Source organism: Fundulus heteroclitus, unplaced genomic scaffold, assembly GCF_011125445.2.
Source record: "Fundulus heteroclitus isolate FHET01 unplaced genomic scaffold, MU-UCD_Fhet_4.1 scaffold_120, whole genome shotgun sequence".
Taxonomy (NCBI): domain Eukaryota; kingdom Metazoa; phylum Chordata; class Actinopteri; order Cyprinodontiformes; family Fundulidae; genus Fundulus; species Fundulus heteroclitus.
In genome coordinates, this window is record NW_023396532.1 from 378,747 (window position 1) to 396,565 (window position 17,819).

Sequence of the window (17,819 nt, forward strand, 5' to 3'; positions counted from 1 at the left end):
AGAGCAACACCTGTATCATTACTCATTAAAATATTCATATCACACATTCCTATCAGTTTTTATAAACACCCTGAGTTAGTATCTGGGATGCCATTTGTAAGGTTACACAGTCAAGATATAACAGCAATATTTTGGGTTCTTTACTGTCATAATAGGAAAAAATTGGGTTTTCATTTTTAAAGTCAGATTTCCACCATGTTATACATTTGTAAATGTCACAGTTACAAACTCAATAATTAATTACACAGCTACATGTTTAGTTTGTAAACTAAGTATTGTGCTGCAAATCAAATATTTAGTTTTCAAATTAAATATTTAACTCCAAGGTAAATGTTTATTTTATATACTAAACGTTTACTTTGGAGCTAAACATTTCACTTGTTAATTAAATATTTAATTTGGAACTGACTAGTTTAAAGATTTATGAATAACAAAAATGAAAAATATACCCTGCCTTGTATCTCTTATGACAGGCTAAATATATTTTGCTGTAAATCTTTCATTGTCTAACTTTACAAACGGAATTCCATACCAATTTGCGGGGTTGTAAATATATTCAGATAATATTTCATAGGGAGAACAAAGCTAAAAGACGGTTGTCTTCATGTGAAAGCATATGTTTTATCAAAATGGACACAAACTACGCAGTTAAGAGTTAAAGTAGGCTAGCGTTAGCTTACCTGTCTGCTCTCCTCTTTATCACCTTGGAGCTTTTAATGCAACTTCGTAGCCCGGCCACTTTCCTGGCATCGTTGGTCTTCAGTCGGTCTTTTGTCTACAAAATTAAAAAATACGGTCGCTTCTCGTTCTTCGGCTGAAGGAAGTAGGGCACCTCACATCCGCAGCCCTTGTACACCGTTGCTGATTAAAACACTCCTGCATTAACCTTTCTTTTACACCCATTATTATGACAACCTCTAACCGTACAAACGATCCCAGTCTTCTTTGAAGTCATATTTACGAGTAATTTGAGACCAAGTAGCTGCATGAGTGGCTTTTCAGCATGCTCGCTAGACAAGAAGTGACGCGCCAGAAGTTTTATTTAACCTTTATTTAACCAGGAACTCCCTTGAGATTGAGATCTCTTTTTCGAGGGAGACCTGGCCAAGACGGCACACCAGTTAAAATACAAACAGAAGTACAACATAGATAAAATTTCACATAGAGGAAAAGACAGGTCACATAGGGCAGTTACATTTTTCAATTACATGACATTTTAACATGGCTTTAAATTCATTCAATGGGATTAGAAGTCTGGCACAGAAAACCGTCAACTCACTGTCTCCGTACTTCCGTTGAAAATAGGGTGAAATGACACTTTCTCTTGTTTAATAGATATGATTACAAAACATCAGGTAGCTACTAATTGACCTCCATTAGAGTTTTTCATCTAATCGGACTGGATGAAATAACTGAGCAAATCACAATTAGTGCAACAGCCCTGTCTGCCAAGGCTCTTGGTTTGATCCGGAAGAAGCAGTCGGCCGCCGGCCGCTTCTTCTAGTTGTGATCGGCTCAGTTGTTTCACCCAGTCCGATTACATGGAAAACTCAAATGGCTGTCTATTAGCTGCCTGACATTTTGCAATCATATCTATTTAAGTAGAAAAACTCATTCAGCTCTATTCAGCCAGGAAGAAAGCTGAGCCCAGCTGTTGTCACGTGACCAAATGAGCCGATTTCATTGGTTAGAAGTCGCTCGACTCTATCGAGTGCAGATTGCTTTGGCCTGAGTTCATCAAAAGGTCAACAAGTTTGCAGCCGAATATTTGCAGCTGAATTTTTGCAGGTGAATTTTTTGCAGTGTTATTGAACGGGAACACTGGCCTGCTCCTACATAGCTATTGAAAGCCCATCTTACCCCGGTTCCAGATTTGGCCGCAAGTGAGAAAACATTGATCAAGAGGTAGAACAGTGTAATATGCATATTTAATTCATAGAAATTAAATATGGAGACAGAGTTTACATTACCATTCAAGATGATTTCACAGCGCGATGTAGAAGTCTGTCTGAAGTAAGTTTTGGACAAACACTCTTTTTATCAACTTAGAGCTCCTCCTGCAAAGCTCAGGGAGGGGGGTGGTTTTGCCCCTCAGTTTGGAACAAAGAAACTCCTCTCGTTCTGACCACCTCCCTCGGGGGCAATAAAACTAAAGCTGCATGTTATCTTAGCCGGCAACAGGGAGAGACATACCTTCTGCCTAAGATATTTTCCTAACAGCAGCTGAATTTTTGCAGTTGAATTTTTGCAGCAGAATATTTTGCAGCTGATTTTTTCACAGGGGAATTTTTTGCTTGGGAATTTTTACCAGATTAAAATTCAGAGTAAAGAAATTCAATGTCTAAAAAAATTCAGCGTTTGAAATTCGGTGTTAAAAAATTCAGTGTTTAAAATTCAGTGTTTAAAAAAAGGCAGATTCCAATGAGACGGTTTTTCTTCCAAAGAAGTACACTGAAACGTTTCAGAATAAAACAAAGCAATGGATAAAAGAAACGGAAGAAGACTACAGTAATTCACAGGAACAACAAGAAGGTGCGAGTTACTCCTGATGACACTGATTTGCTCAGGTTCCTCTGGTGGCAAGATGGAGATCCCGATAAGCAACTGGCTGAGTACAGGATGAGGGTGCATGTATTTGGGGCTACATCATCTCCCAGCTGCGCTAACTATGCCCTCAGAAGATGTGCAGAAGACTATGGGCATCACTACAGTGAAGAAGCAGTACACAAGCTACATCATTGTTTTTATGTTGATGATGGCCTTGTGTCTGTGGCCACTGAGAGAGAAGCAGTGTCACTGTACAAGGAGCTGGTTTCTTTGTGCTCTAAAGGAGAGTTTTCGCACACTAAGGGAATGAGTAATCGACCAAGTGTGCCTAATATGATCCCTGTGAGTCTTAGGACAAAAAGCATTGAACAGTTGGACCTGGAGTTGGATTATTTGCCAATGGAAAGAGTGCTAGGCTTTGAATGGTCTATTAAGTCCGACTCATTTAAGTTCAAAGTCAAGCTTAAGGACAGACCACTTACCAGAAGAGGAATACTTTCAACCATCGGTTCCATCTATGATCCTCTTGGAATGCTGAGCCCAGTGATTTTGACAGCCAAGAAAATCCTGAGAGATCTGGGCAGCAGAGAGATCGTCTGGGATGAGACTATACCCAACTCAGTTGCAAAGAGGTGGATAAAATGAATACAACAACTTCCTCAGTTGGACAAGTTTGAGGTCAGTAGATGTTTGAAACCACCTCATTTTGGAGAAGTCTGTACAGACCAGCTGCACCATTTCTGTGATGCCAGTGATAGTGGATACGGAACAGTTACTTATCTGGTGTCAAAGAACAAGAATTTTGAGCTACACTCTGCTTTTGTAATGGGAAAATCTCGAGTTGGTCCCTTAAAAACTGTAACCATTCCTAGGATGGAGCTCATAGCTGCGACTATGGCAAGACGTATGGATATAGTCTGGAGAACGGAACTGCAGATGGAGCTGCAGGAATCTGTACTTTGGACAGACAGTGAATCGGTCCTCAAGTACATCAGGAATGAGACCTCACGTTATAAAGTATTTGTGGCTAACCGGGTCTCACAAATCCTAAAGGTTTCATGTGCTGCACAGTGGAGATATGTGGACACTGCCAATAATCCAGCAGACATAGCATCTAGAGGGGTGAAAGTTTAGGCATTCATTAAACATCCTACATGGTTGTCAGGACCTAATTTTTTGCTACAGCCTGAGAGTGAGTGGCCTGTCAGTCCACAAAATATCAGACAGCTTTCCTCTGAAGATCATGAGGTGAAGAGAACAGCAATATTGAATGCTATACAAGCAGAAGAGAAGCCAGTATGTCGCTTGATCCAGTATTTTTCATCCTGGACACGTTTGAAAAGATCTATGGGATGGCTCCTAAGAATAAAAGACTGGCTTCTGTCATTTGTGAAGAAGAGGGGACAGTTATGTCTGACCATGGCACACTCTGACCTCACAGGAGAGCAAAAGGAGTCCTATGTGGACAAGGAAATGAACAAGTTTAATAGAACCACTGTACCCAAACTACTAACAGCGGAAGACATGGACGAGGCTGAAACGGCTTTCATCAAGTACTGTCAGCATAAACAATTTCCTGAGGAGCTGGCCAGTCTGGAGAAGGGACAGCCCATTAAGATCTCCAGTCATCTTCGAAAGCTTTGCCCACAACTGCAAGATAGAGTCCTGAGAGTTGGGGGTCGACTGAGTAGATTGTCTATGCCTGTGGAAGTGAAACACCCTGTGATACTGGCCAAAGATCTACATGTTTCAGAGCTTCTATTTGGCTTATACATGAGCAAGTGGGACACGGAGGCCGTAACCATATGTTGTCTAAGTTAAGAGAGAGATACTGGATAACTGGGGTAACTACAGCCATAAGGAAAGTGCTGTCAAAGTGCGTTATCTGTCACCGCCTGAATGCCATGCCAGTTCACCAGCAGATGGCAGATTTGCCTGACGAAAGAATTGTCCCTGATGAACCACCATTTACTCGTGTGAGAGTAGATTACTTTGGGCCTTTTGAGGTAAAGAGCAGAAGAAGCATTGTGAAGAGATATGGTGTGATTTTTACCTGTCTAGCCATCAGAGCTGTGCATATTGAAGTTGCACCCTCCCTGGACACTGACTCTTTCATCAATGCATTGAGACGCTTTATTGCAAGAAGAGGTCAAGTCCAAGAGCTTCGTTCTGACAATAGCACCAACTTTGTAGGAGCAGAGCGAGAACTAAGGACAGCTATTGAACAGTGGAACATTGATCAGATTATGGATTTTATGCTGCAGAAAGGAATAAAATGGAACTTTAATCCACCTGCTGGCTCGCACCATGAAGGACCGTGGGAACGGTTAATAAGATCCATGCGCAAGGTACTTAATTCGACCTTAAGAGTGCAAAATCTTGATGAGAAGGGCTTGCATACAGTGCTTTGTGAAGCTGAAGCCATCATCAACAGCCGACCAATCACAAAGGCTTCCATGGATGTGGATGATTTAGAAGTGTGGCGACACTAAGTGAAATTTTAAAATTATGTGAAATAAATGTTCAACAACGCCACCCTGGGAATTTCACCCAGAGAATATTACTTTCCCTTTAAAAGGCACACAGGTTTAGTTTACACGTGGTTTGAAACATCTGAGACAGCTTTAAGGTTTACCAGAAGAACAATTTATTACATGCAGTTAAAAACCCTTTAAAACCAGTTCTTCATAATAGGCCAGCAGAACTTGAAAAACAAAAGACACTACAGTAGCTGAGGTCACGATTAGAAGGGCCACTAGAAGGACGGCGTCCCAGCAAACAAAAACCCTTTAAAAACACCAAACACAGTGAGACAACCCAAACTCAGGAATCACATCACACAAAAAAAGGAAGACGCCGTGGCCACACCAGCACCACCGCCGGACCTCAGTACTGCCAACAAAACAAACAAAACAATAAATAAACACAACACTCTTAAAACTAATCTAAAAGAAAAACAACATCAGCCCAAATAAAAAAACGGTTATATATAAACCACAAAAGGGCTGTGACAAATAACAAACATAAAAAACAAGTTAAAATGTCAAAACCGAAGGTGGCCCCTTGGCCACACCACAGCAGGAGGTGAACTGGGAGCGCCGCTGCCACACCCCAAACACCGCTTCAGTTGGTGCTGTCATGGTTTTCAGATGACGAGCCCACATGCAGATACGAACGGGAGGCAAAACGCAGTTTTAAGTTCTTTTATTAAAGGAAAAATAAGCAGGTTTATGGACGGACTACTGGTATACGGCTGGGTCAGAACGTCAAGGCTGGAGAGACTGTAAGAGAGAGAGCACGTGAGTTCTTCATAATGAAAGCCAGAAAAACCAACTAAGAGTTGCGCTGCTTACCATTAGGCAGGGCGGACCTAACCGGGAAGAAGTAGCGTCAGGAGATCTCTATGTGACTACTCTGATGGAGATAGGTGGCTAGTGGCTGAGGGCGGCAGATGTAGCTGGTGAGGAATCCGAGATGACCTCATCGGCAGCGGTTGACAGATGGATTGACCAGAGTGAGCACAGAACCGACAGAACCCGGGAAAGGGGGATCTCAGCCCTCGCTGGGTAATTTCCAGGAAGTATGAGGGGAGCGCCAGAGCAAAATCTGAGCCGACAGGTCTGCTGGTCTGTTTCTTCGGACGAGGCGTCAAGACAGGTGAGTGCATCCAAGCACCAAAATCACGACTGGTTAAGGCTCCGGCGTCTTCCATCTGCCAGTGCTCTGCTTAAGAAGCCAGAGGAAGCCGCCTGCAACGAGCTGCAGGTGTGGACCACGCCTCCTCAGCCAACTAGGCACACCTGCGGAGTAGAGTAGCAGCCAACACAGAGAATCCTGACACTACCCCCCCCTCAACGGCCGCCTCCTGGCGGCCCAGACGAAGATGTGCTGGGTTGAGTAGACCAAAAGTCTCGGATCAATTCCTCATTGGCGATGGTGGCTGCAGATACCCATGAGCGATCCTCCGAGCTGCGACCCACCCAATCCACGAGGTATTGGTAACCCCTTCCACGTCGACGGACATCTACAATCCTGGAGACGCGAGAACTCTGACTGTCCTGGGAGGGTGGAGGGGGTCCGGAAGGAGGGTAAGAATCATTGTCCAAAACAGGCTTAATCTGGGATACGTGAAAAGTGGGATGAACACGAGAGTGAGGAGGAAGACGTAAGCGGACAGTGGTGGGGGTGATGACTGTTTCTATTTCATAGGGACCTGTAAACCGGGGAGCAAGTTTCTTGGCGGATGGATTAGTCAAAACATCTCTGGATGATAACCAAACCCTCTGACCGGGGCGATAATGGGGAGCTGGTCTGCGGTGCTGGTCGGCAAACCTCTTGCTCCGCTCTGCGGTGCGAGTGAGGGCTGTAACTGTCTCTTTCCATACTTTCTGGCAGCGAGCAATATAATCGTTAACGGATGTGAAGGGAATCCTGAGTTCGTCTGAAGGTAGGAGTGGTGGTTGATATCCTAATGCAACTTCAAAACGTGAACGTCCCGTGGCTGAGGTGATATGAGAGTTCAGAGCATACTCTACCCAAGGCAAAAACTTGTTCCAGTCGGAAGGAGTAGATGACGTGAGGCAACGGAGGGTGGTTTCTAATTGTTGATTCATTCGTTCAGTCTGACCGTTGGTTTGAGGATGGTATCCGGAGGTGAGCGTGTAACGGGCACCCAGAGCAGAGCAAAAGTGCCGCCAGACCTGAGAAACAAACTGGGGACCCCGGTCAGAGAGAATGTCAACAGGAATTCCATGGAGCTTGAAAACATGTTTAATGAGGAGTTGGGCAGTCTGGAGAGCGTTAGGTAGCTTACGGATGGGTATGAGATGACAGGACTTGGAAAAACGGTCAACCACAGTTAAGATAGTTGACATGCCTTGGGAAACAGGGAGTCCAGTAACGAAATCAACAGCTATGTGAGACCATGGACGTTTGGGAATCGGAAGCGGATTCAATAACCCAGAAGGCGGCTGGTTAGACGACTTGTTTTGGGCGCAGACAGGACAGGCTAAAACGTAGTCTCTGACGTCCTTGGTCCACGATGGCCACCAGAATCGCCGAGACACCTGAGACTGGGTTCTATAAATGCCCGGATGGGCGGAAAACTTGGCATCGTGAACCCACCGTAAAACCTCAGGACGAACAGATCGGGGAACATACTTTAATCCCGGTGGGCCCGTACCAGGATCCGGATCTAATAACAGGGCCTGATTAATCCTGTCCTCTAGGTCCCAATGCAAAGCTCCAACTGTGCATGATGGAGGAAGAATTAAATCCGGTTGTTTCTCTTGTTCCACTTGAGCAAACTGACGAGAAAGCGCATCGGGTTTAATGTTTCGAGAGCCTGGTCTGTAGGTTATGGTGAGGTTGAATCGTGAGAAGAATAATGACCAACGGGCTTGCCTAGAGTTGAGTCTGCGGGCTGTCTGCAGATAGGAGAGGTTTTTGTGATCTGTCCAAATTATGATGGGCTGCTCGGATCCCTCTAGCCAGTGCCGCCACTCCTCCAAGGCTAACTTAATAGCTAATAATTCCCGATCGCCTACATCATAATTCTGTTCAGCAGGGGACAAACGACGGGAGAAAAATGCACAAGGGTGAAGTTTATTATCTGTCTCAGACTGTTGGGAGAGGACCGCTCCTACACCGGTGTTGGAAGCATCTATTTCAAGTGTGAATTGTCTGGAAGGATCAGGGTGAACTAGTATAGGAGCCTGGGAAAAACGGGATTTAAGGGTCTTAAACGCCTCATCGGCTTCAGGACTCCAGAAAAAAGGAACCTTGGTGGAGGTAAGAGCATGTAACGGGGAAGCTACTTGACTATAGTTCCTGATAAATCGCCTATAGAAATTAGCGAATCCTAGGAACCGTTGAAGCTGTTTACGTGACTCAGGAACTGGCCACTCTGTTACCGCTCTAATCTTTTCTGGGTCTGATCTTACTTGCCCCCCCTCCAAAATAAGACCGAGAAAAGAAACTGAAGTCTGGTGAAAATCGCATTTTTCGGCTTTTACAAACAAGCGATTCTCTAGCAACCGCTGGAGAACAAGCCTAACATGTTGTTTGTGTTGATCTAGGTCACGAGAGTAAATCAGGATATCGTCTAAATAGACGAACACAAAAACATTCAAAAAATCCCGCAGGACATCGTTCACTAATGCCTGAAACACTGCTGGGGCATTACACAAGCCAAAAGGCATTACTAGGTACTCAAAGTGACCTAACGGAGTCTTAAAAGCTGTCTTCCACTCATCCCCCTGTCTCACCCGAACCAAATGATAAGCGTTGCGCAAATCGAGCTTAGTGAAAACTTTGGCATTCTGGACTGGCTCAAGGGCTGATGATAATAGAGGAAGTGGGTATTTATTCTTGACCGTTATCTGGTTAAGCCCTCGATAATCAATACAGGGTCGAAGGGTTCCGTCCTTCTTTCCCACAAAAAAGAACCCAGCCCCTAATGGGGAAGAAGAAGGACGAATTAACCCCGTAGCCAAAGACTCACCAATGTACTTCTCCAACGATTGACGTTCTGACCTGGAGATGTTATAGAGTCGACTCGCCGGTAAAGGGGCCCCAGGTAACAGGTCAATCGCACAATCGTATGGGCGATGTGGGGGCAGAGAACACGCCTGAGTCTTACTAAAGACCTGCTGCAAGTCGTGGTAATCCTCAGGAACGCGAGACAGATCAATAACGTCTCCGGAATTAGTTAGGGAAGAGGAGACCACTACGGGTCGAGCAGACTGCAAGCAACGGGAATGACAAGAAGGTGACCATGACTCTAATCGGGACTCAGCCCAATTGAACTGCGGATTATGGACCCTTAACCAAGCTATACCCAAAACCACAGGTGAACGCTTAACCGGGAAGACAAAAAAGGAAAGTTGTTCTCGATGGTTGCCGGAAACTATCACCTCCAAAGGTCGTGTGCGATGAGTAATAAGGGTCAAATTTTGCCCATCCAATGACGAGACCTGGAGTGGTTCGGGTAAATGATCCACAGGTACACGAAGCTGGTCCACAACCGCTTGATCAATAAGATTAAAATCAGAACCTGAATCTACTAGAGCCGAAACATCAAAACTCTCCTGGTCAAATATCAAAGTAAGAGGTAGACAACAACGAGAACCAGATGAAACCTTAACAGTCTCCCGGGGAATAGATTCCAACTTGTCCACCGATCCCCCCGTTAAGAGCGGCGGACTCGATCTTTTGGCCGAACAGGACAATCTCTGAGGAAATGACCATCACCTCCACAATAAAGACATAAGTTCTCTGAGAATCGCTGCTGACGTTCCTTCTTGGAGGGACCCACCTGCCCCAACTGCATGGGTTCGGGAGGAGGTGTAAAGGAACGGGGTTCCCTCCTGATAGGAAAAGGAGCTGTGGAGGTGGATGGTTGCAAGGCAAGGTTGGACTTAACCCGATTTCGGCTGCGTAACCGAGAGTCCAAGCGAATAGCTAGCGCGACAAACTCCTCAAAGTCCTCTGGTTCCTCTACCCGAGCTAATTCGTCCTTTAATGACTCGTCTAGAGCCTGAAAGAAAGCTGCCTTTAACGGTCTCGGCTGCCAACCTGCAACCGCAGCAAATGTACGAAACTCCACAGAAAAATCCGAAACTCGACGACCGCGCTGTTTCAAGGTGAGGAGATGTCGAGACTGTTGTGCCGAATCCAACTCCGGTGCAAAAATTGTCTTAAATTCAGTAATGAAATCCTGAAAAGTTGTCCCAAATGACTGACAATCAGGGAATCTAGCCTCAGCCCACCTAAGAGCCCTACCCGTTAACAGGCGTAAAACGTAAGATATCCTTACCTCATCAGAGGCGAAAGTCTGGGGTGACCGGTTGAACACCAGGTTGCACTGGAAAAGAAAACCTCCGCAACTTCCGTCGTCACCGGAGAATTTATCCGGAGAAGGTGACGCGCCCTCAAGTGATGGAGTCCAAGCCTGATTCTCCATGCTCGGTGCGTCAGAAGGCGGGGTTGCGAGACCTTGAGTGACAAGTGACGTCTTCGCGGAAGTAACTGTGTCCGCTAGTAGGCTAACCTGCGCGGCTAACCTCTGAAGTTGTTCCTGAGTGGAATTCACAGCAAAACCTAACGACTGCATCTGTTCTTGATGTGCGGCTAACTGCCGCCCGAACGTATCCGCTGGACTTTGGTGGCCGGAGCCTTCTTCTGTCATGGTTTTCAGATGACGAGCCCACATGCAGATACGAACGGGAGGCAAAACGCAGTTTTAAGTTCTTTTATTAAAGGAAAAATAAGCAGGTTTATGGACGGACTACTGGTATACGGCTGGGTCAGAACGTCAAGGCTGGAGAGACTGTAAGAGAGAGAGCACGTGAGTTCTTCATAATGAAAGCCAGAAAAACCAACTAAGAGTTGCGCTGCTTACCATTAGGCAGGGCGGACCTAACCGGGAAGAAGTAGCGTCAGGAGATCTCTATGTGACTACTCTGATGGAGATAGGTGGCTAGTGGCTGAGGGCGGCAGATGTAGCTGGTGAGGAATCCGAGATGACCTCATCGGCAGCGGTTGACAGATGGATTGACCAGAGTGAGCACAGAACCGACAGAACCCGGGAAAGGGGGATCTCAGCCCTCGCTGGGTAATTTCCAGGAAGTATGAGGGGAGCGCCAGAGCAAAATCTGAGCCGACAGGTCTGCTGGTCTGTTTCTTCGGACGAGGCGTCAAGACAGGTGAGTGCATCCAAGCACCAAAATCACGACTGGTTAAGGCTCCGGCGTCTTCCATCTGCCAGTGCTCTGCTTAAGAAGCCAGAGGAAGCCGCCTGCAACGAGCTGCAGGTGTGGACCACGCCTCCTCAGCCAACTAGGCACACCTGCGGAGTAGAGTAGCAGCCAACACAGAGAATCCTGACAGGTGCGGGTGACCGCAGCCACAGCCTGATTTCAGCAGGAAACGTGCAAATCCAGGTAACCAGAGCAGCAGTGGTCCCAATGTGGGGAGACCTTTAAAAATTGACTGATCATTAAACAGAACTACAGCAACTGAAGCTTAGAATGAGTGTTACTCCCTTACCTGCCAATCCAAACAAACACACACAGACACACTCGTAGTACGAGGGAGAGGAGGAGGGCAGCACAGTTGCGTTTCAGCAACCGTGAATAAAAGTAACGTGCACCACACAGTTTGTTGTCATTCACTGCTAGAATGCACGAGACACAGCCAAACAATAGAAGCACCAGGAAGTCATGTCTCCAGCTGGGTGCAGCTTTGTCTTATATACCCCGCCCACTTTGGTCCACCGGTACTTTGCACCTGAACACTATTTGTTTAGAAATATATAGATATTTCTATACTACTACATTCTCCCCCCCCCCCCCCCTTCTTGCATCGTCGTCCCAACGATGGCCAATTCATAGCCAATGTCATCAGTCCCAAGGTCTAAACAAAGCTGTTACAGTTGACAACGATGCAGAAGAGCCCCCAGGATAAATGTCTGCAGCTGGCCGTGGGAGACGGTACATATTAGAATGTTGACCAGCAGTTGAACAGTTGGAACGACGCAAGGCCACAGGGTCAGCACCGTTGACAGATGGAACAGTCAAAGATGTAGAAGGTTCAGTGGACACAGCAGGCTCAGAAGGTAACCCAGTATCCTGAGATGCAATTTGAAACGGTGCTCTACTCAAAGGTAAGGTAGAAGCAACCACTAGGGGTGGCTGTTCATAAAACAGATCATGATCAAAAGGGCCATCATCCTCAGACAACCCCTGTTCGACAGGAGGCAAGTTATGGGGCGGAATGGGATCAGGAGGAACAACACCAATCACAGGCTTTAGCATAATACGGTTCACCTGTCTTACTTTAGTCTGATCATCCAGAGGCACAATGGTGTAGACAGAGCCGCCCTCTTTTGGTGCCCTCAACACCTTATACTTCACTGAGCTCCAGCGGTCCCTTTTCTTATGAGGCCCCCTAGCAGCAAAGTCACGCAAAAACACAAATGTCCCCTCCTTTAATGGCAGATGTTTCACACGGGCATCATGAGCCTGCCGTCGGCTATCTGCCGCCTGTTTCAGGTGCTCTCTAGCCCCATCAAAAGCTACTTGCAGTCGAGCTTGGTGCTCTTGAACCCACTCATGAACAAAACCACCAACTGGACTCTCAACCCTACCCAAGAGGAAATCCAGCGGCAGTCTAGGTTCCTGACCAAACATTAAAAGGAATGGTGATTCTCCAGTAGCTTGGTGAGGAGTTGTGTTGTAACAATAAAGGACCTGTGGCAAACAGGCCTGCCAATCTCTTTTTCGGGACACAGGCCGTGTCCTTAACAGATTGTGCAGCGTCAGATTAAAACGCTCACATTGGCCATTTCCTTCTGGGTGGTAGGGAGTGGTGCGTGATTTTACAATGCCATACAAGTTACACAGCTGCTGGATAAGCAAGCTCTCAAAGTTACGACCCTGGTCAGAGTGCAATCGAGCAGGAACACCAAACTTGTAAAACCATTCAGACACCAAAACCTTAGCCACAGTGGCTGCTCGCTGATCCCGTGTGGGGACAGCCACAGTATATTTACTGAAAACATCTGTCAAGATCAACACGTTTTCTAAGCCATTCTCGGTGGGCTCCAAGGTGGTATAATCAATGGCCAGAATTTCATTAGGACGTGATGCCAATAAATGTCTCATGTAGCCATGAGCCTTAGGGTGAATGTCCTTTGCCACTTGGCACCTCTCACAAGCCTGGCGCCATTGAGCCACATCAGAGGCCATATGAGGCCAATAACACCGAGACCGTAAGAGCGCCAAAGTTCGCTCTACTCCCTGATGACCATGTTCTTCATGGACTTGAGTCAGGGCATCCTTAGTTAGCACACTTGGCAACACCAACTGGAACACAGCATCACCACCGTCCGATCTAAATACTCTTCGATACAGAACTCCATCTCTTTCAACAAATCGGTCCCACTGCCGAAGCAGAATTAACAGGGAGGGAGACAGCTGGGCCCGCTCAACTTGACTGGGGCGCTGTCCTCTCCTCCAAAACACCAACAAGTCCTGTAAAAGGGGATCAGCCTGCTGTAAAGCACAAAGTTCAGCTGTAGTATGTTGTGGCAAAACTGCAACAACTGCTTGGGATGCCTCTACCCTTTCACACCCCAACACTTCCTGTAATGCCTTAGGCATAGATGTTCCTGGAAGCATTGCTTTCATATCTGGTGGGTCAGGTAGACGCTGGCGAGAAAGTGCATCCGCATTGGTATTACACCGCCCTGGCCGATACTTAATCTCAAAATCAAAAGAGGCTAGCTGAGCAGCCCACCTCTGTTCAGTGGCAGCCAATTTAGCAGTGGCCAAATGGCTGAGAGGGTTGTTATCGGTGTATACAATACACTTATTCCCCAATAGGTACTCTCTAAACTTGTCAGCCATGACCCACTTAAGGGCCAGAAACTCAAGCTTCATGGAGCTGTAATTTGCCATGTTTTTCTCAGTGGGTCTCAAGCCTCGGCTGGCGTAAGCAATCGGTCTCACCTTGCCTGCCTGCATTTGAGAGAGGACTGCTCCCAGGCCACCATGGCTGGCATCAACCTCCACGATGAACGGTTAAGTGAAATCTGCATAGGCTAACACTGGTGTTGTTGTTAGCTTAGCCTTCAGGGTTTCAAAGCTGGTGTGACATTCATCAGTCCAACATGTAGCAAGGGTACAATCAGATTTCTTAGCAGTACCTCCACACTGAGCCACAGCTCTATGCAATGGAGCTGCCAGTTTTGCAAAGCCCTCCACAAAACGACGGTAATAACTGGCAAAGCCAAGGAACGACCGAAGTTCTGAGGCTTTAACGGGAGTTGGCCAATTGGCTACAACGTCAATTTTACTGGGGTCTGTAGCAACCCCTTCACCAGAGATCACATGTCCTAAATAATGCACCTTTTTTTGAAAAAAGGAACATTTACTGAGCTTTGCCTTAAGCCCCTGTTGTTGAAGTCAACCGAGCACCACCTTCAGGCGCTCCAGATGTTCATCCACACTTGAAGAGAAAACAACAATGTCATCAAGATATAACAAGACAGACTGACACTGTTGATCCCCAAAGATCCGCTGCATTAGCCGCTGGAATGTGCTAGGCGCATTACAGAGCCCAAACGGCATTCGGTTCCATTCAAACAGCCCAAAAGGGGGTGCAAAAAGCAGTTTTTGGACGATCTGCCTCCACAACCGGAACCTGATTATGCCCGCCAGCTAGATCGAGGGTAGAAAACCAGCGCGCCCCAGACAAGGTATCCAACGACTCTTCTATTCGTGGGAGAGGAAAAGAATCTTTTATGGTCTTGCTATTGAGTAGTCTATAATCAACACACATACGAATACTCCCATCTTTCTTTCTAACTAAGACTATGGGAGATGCATACGGGCTACTACTCTCTCTGATAATCTGTGAAGTAAGTAATTGGTTGATATGATCCTTTACCACCTCATAATCAGAAGGGGGAATACGCCTATAGCGTTGTTTAACCGGGGCATCGTCAACCAGAGGGATGCCATGAGCTATCACACTGGTACAACCCAGGTCACCATCGTGAGATGAAAAAACTGGGAGGTACTGATTGAGCAACAACCTCACCTGGCCTTGTTCTTCCACAGCCAAGGAAGACAAATCCAAATCCTCCACCTGCTGTTGCACATTGACAGAAGCTGTCTGGCTCGCCACGGTGGCTACTTTTGCTGGGACTTCAGTGATTCCTGCAGGGAGACTGACAACATGGGCCACATTTAGTGTCCCAGAACCGTGTGGGGATATACCACCACCTCGGTTGAACCAACATTAATAATGGGCACAAAAGCTGTACCCCTGATTACCTGAACCAAGGCAGGGGAAGCAAGCAAACCAGAAGGCAATCCGGACTCTAAAGGTTCAAACAAAACGGTAGAGCCTGAGTACTCATCAGAACATGTCGCAGCCACAATTTTCATGACTCCACCAGGAATCCGACAGCCCTTCTTACCCCTGATCTTAACCCTTCCAGAACTTCGCCGAGGCTTTTGTGAAAAGGCAAACTGGCACTGCTGCAGTGCCTGCATAACTGACTGAGGGGCTTCGGAAAGACCAGATACAGAAGACCAGGCTACACCATGCAGCCCAAACAGTTCTTGATAACACCTCCTGATCACATTCATCCCCAAAACACCTGGGATTTTACCTGGGACCTCACCACAAGGGTCCTGCACGATCAAAACACCACAGTGGGGAATTAATTTGCCACAGAGGTGTACATCAAGCTCTAGATAGCCAACATAAGGAATCTTAAGGCCATTGGCGGCTCTCAGCTCCAACCAATTACACGATTGGAGGCGCTCTAAACCCCAAGACTCCATATGCCGGCGAAAGAAGCTTTCAGTAACCGTGGACACAATTGAACCAGTATCCACCAGACATGTGACTGTCACTCCGCCCATGACTACGTCTGCATGAGGACAAACTGAAATCAATTTAGAAGCTCCTAAACTTCCAATAGTGACCTGTGAGCCAGTAGCATCCCCACCCAAACTGTGGCTCAGCCGTTCGGTGGGAACTAGTTTTCCGCCATGTTAGCAGAATGCGACTGAGCAGCTAATTCTGATGGGATTTGGGTTCGACGGGTGGCACGCACCCCATCACACTCTCGTGCAAAATGACCAGGCTGATTGCACCGCCTACAAATTACTGGACCAGTAAAGGGTGAATGGTTAGGGCGGCGGAAATTCTGCAACTGAGAAATGGTCTCACTAAGCTGCTGAAGCTGCTCTTGCTGGCGCTTTAGCATTTCTCTTATCTGACTCATTTCCGTGGCTGATGTTAAAGGGACTACCTGAGGACCACCATGAACCCCTTGCTGGACACCATAAACTGAAAGAACCGACTGACTACGGCTCCTTGCACCATGAGGAACCCCTTCGCGTTCCCATCGGATTGCTGCAGTCCTGATCTCCAATAATGTGCTGTCTGGCCTCGTACGTACCAGCTGCTTCAACTCACGACGCAGGGAACTGTCCAACACCTGCTCGACAAACTGGTCTCTTAGCAGCATCTCACAATTCAACATACCAGCAGGTGCACGTTGCTTTACCCTCTCCATAAGACCCATTAATGCGAGGGAAAATTCCTGAAGACTCTCTCCCTCTTGTTGTCTTCTAGAAAAGAAGGCCTCTTGAAGAGCAACATATGATTCTGAACAACCATACAACTCTTGTAGGATGGCGAAAATTTCAGCCGGATCCTCCCTCTCTGTGCTAGAGCGATAATTTATTTCATCTCGAGCCTCTCCCTCCAAGTGATCAAACAGAAAAAATGCTTGGTCAGCCAAAGACAAATGTCGCGCTCTCATACATGCCTTCGCTTCCTCCATCCACTCACTCAAGCCTATACCTGTCCTTCCTCTAAAGATGGGACATTTCCTATCTCTAGGCACAAAAATCAGTCTCTCTGCTACAGGGAGACTTGGCGGGGGAGGGGCATTAGGTAATGCTGAAGAAGTGGATGGCTGAGCACTTAAGCTAGCCTGTTCTTGTCGCAACTGCTCATTGTCAGCTCTTAAGCTAGCTACTAGCTTTTTAATTCAATTCAATTCAATTTTATTTATATAGCGCCAAATCATGAAACATGTCATCTCAAGGCACTTTACAAAGTCAAGTTCAATCATATTATACAGATTGGGTCAGATTATACAGATTGGTCAAAAATGTCCTATATAAGGAAACCAGTTGATTGCATCAAAGTCCCGACAAGCAGCAGTCACTCCTGGGGAACCGTAGAGCCACAGGGAGAGTCGTCTGCATTGTACATGGCTTTGCTGCAATCCCTCATACTGAGCAAGCATGAAGCGACAGTGGGAAGAAAAACCACCCATTAACGGGAAGGAAAAACCTCCGGCAGAACCGGGCTCAGTATGAACGGTCATCTGCCTCGACCGACTGGGGTTACAGAAGACAGAACAGAGACACAACAAGACAGACAAACAAGCACAGAAGCACACATTGATCTAGTAATCTGTTCTACATTAGATGGTAGTAGCGGGTGAGCCGTCTTCTCTGGATGATGTCACAGTTAACAGAACGCCAGACCAGGTGTACCTACTATGAAGAAAAAGAGAGAGAGCAAAAAGTTAAAAGCTGAAATGACGACAGTCATTTCAATGTAATACAATGCAAAACTGGAGAACAGTAGACTGAAGAACAGTAGAAATCAGTAGAGTGAGAAAATTAGACCCTGATGTCCTCCAGCAGCCTAGGCCTATCACAGCACAACTATAGAGA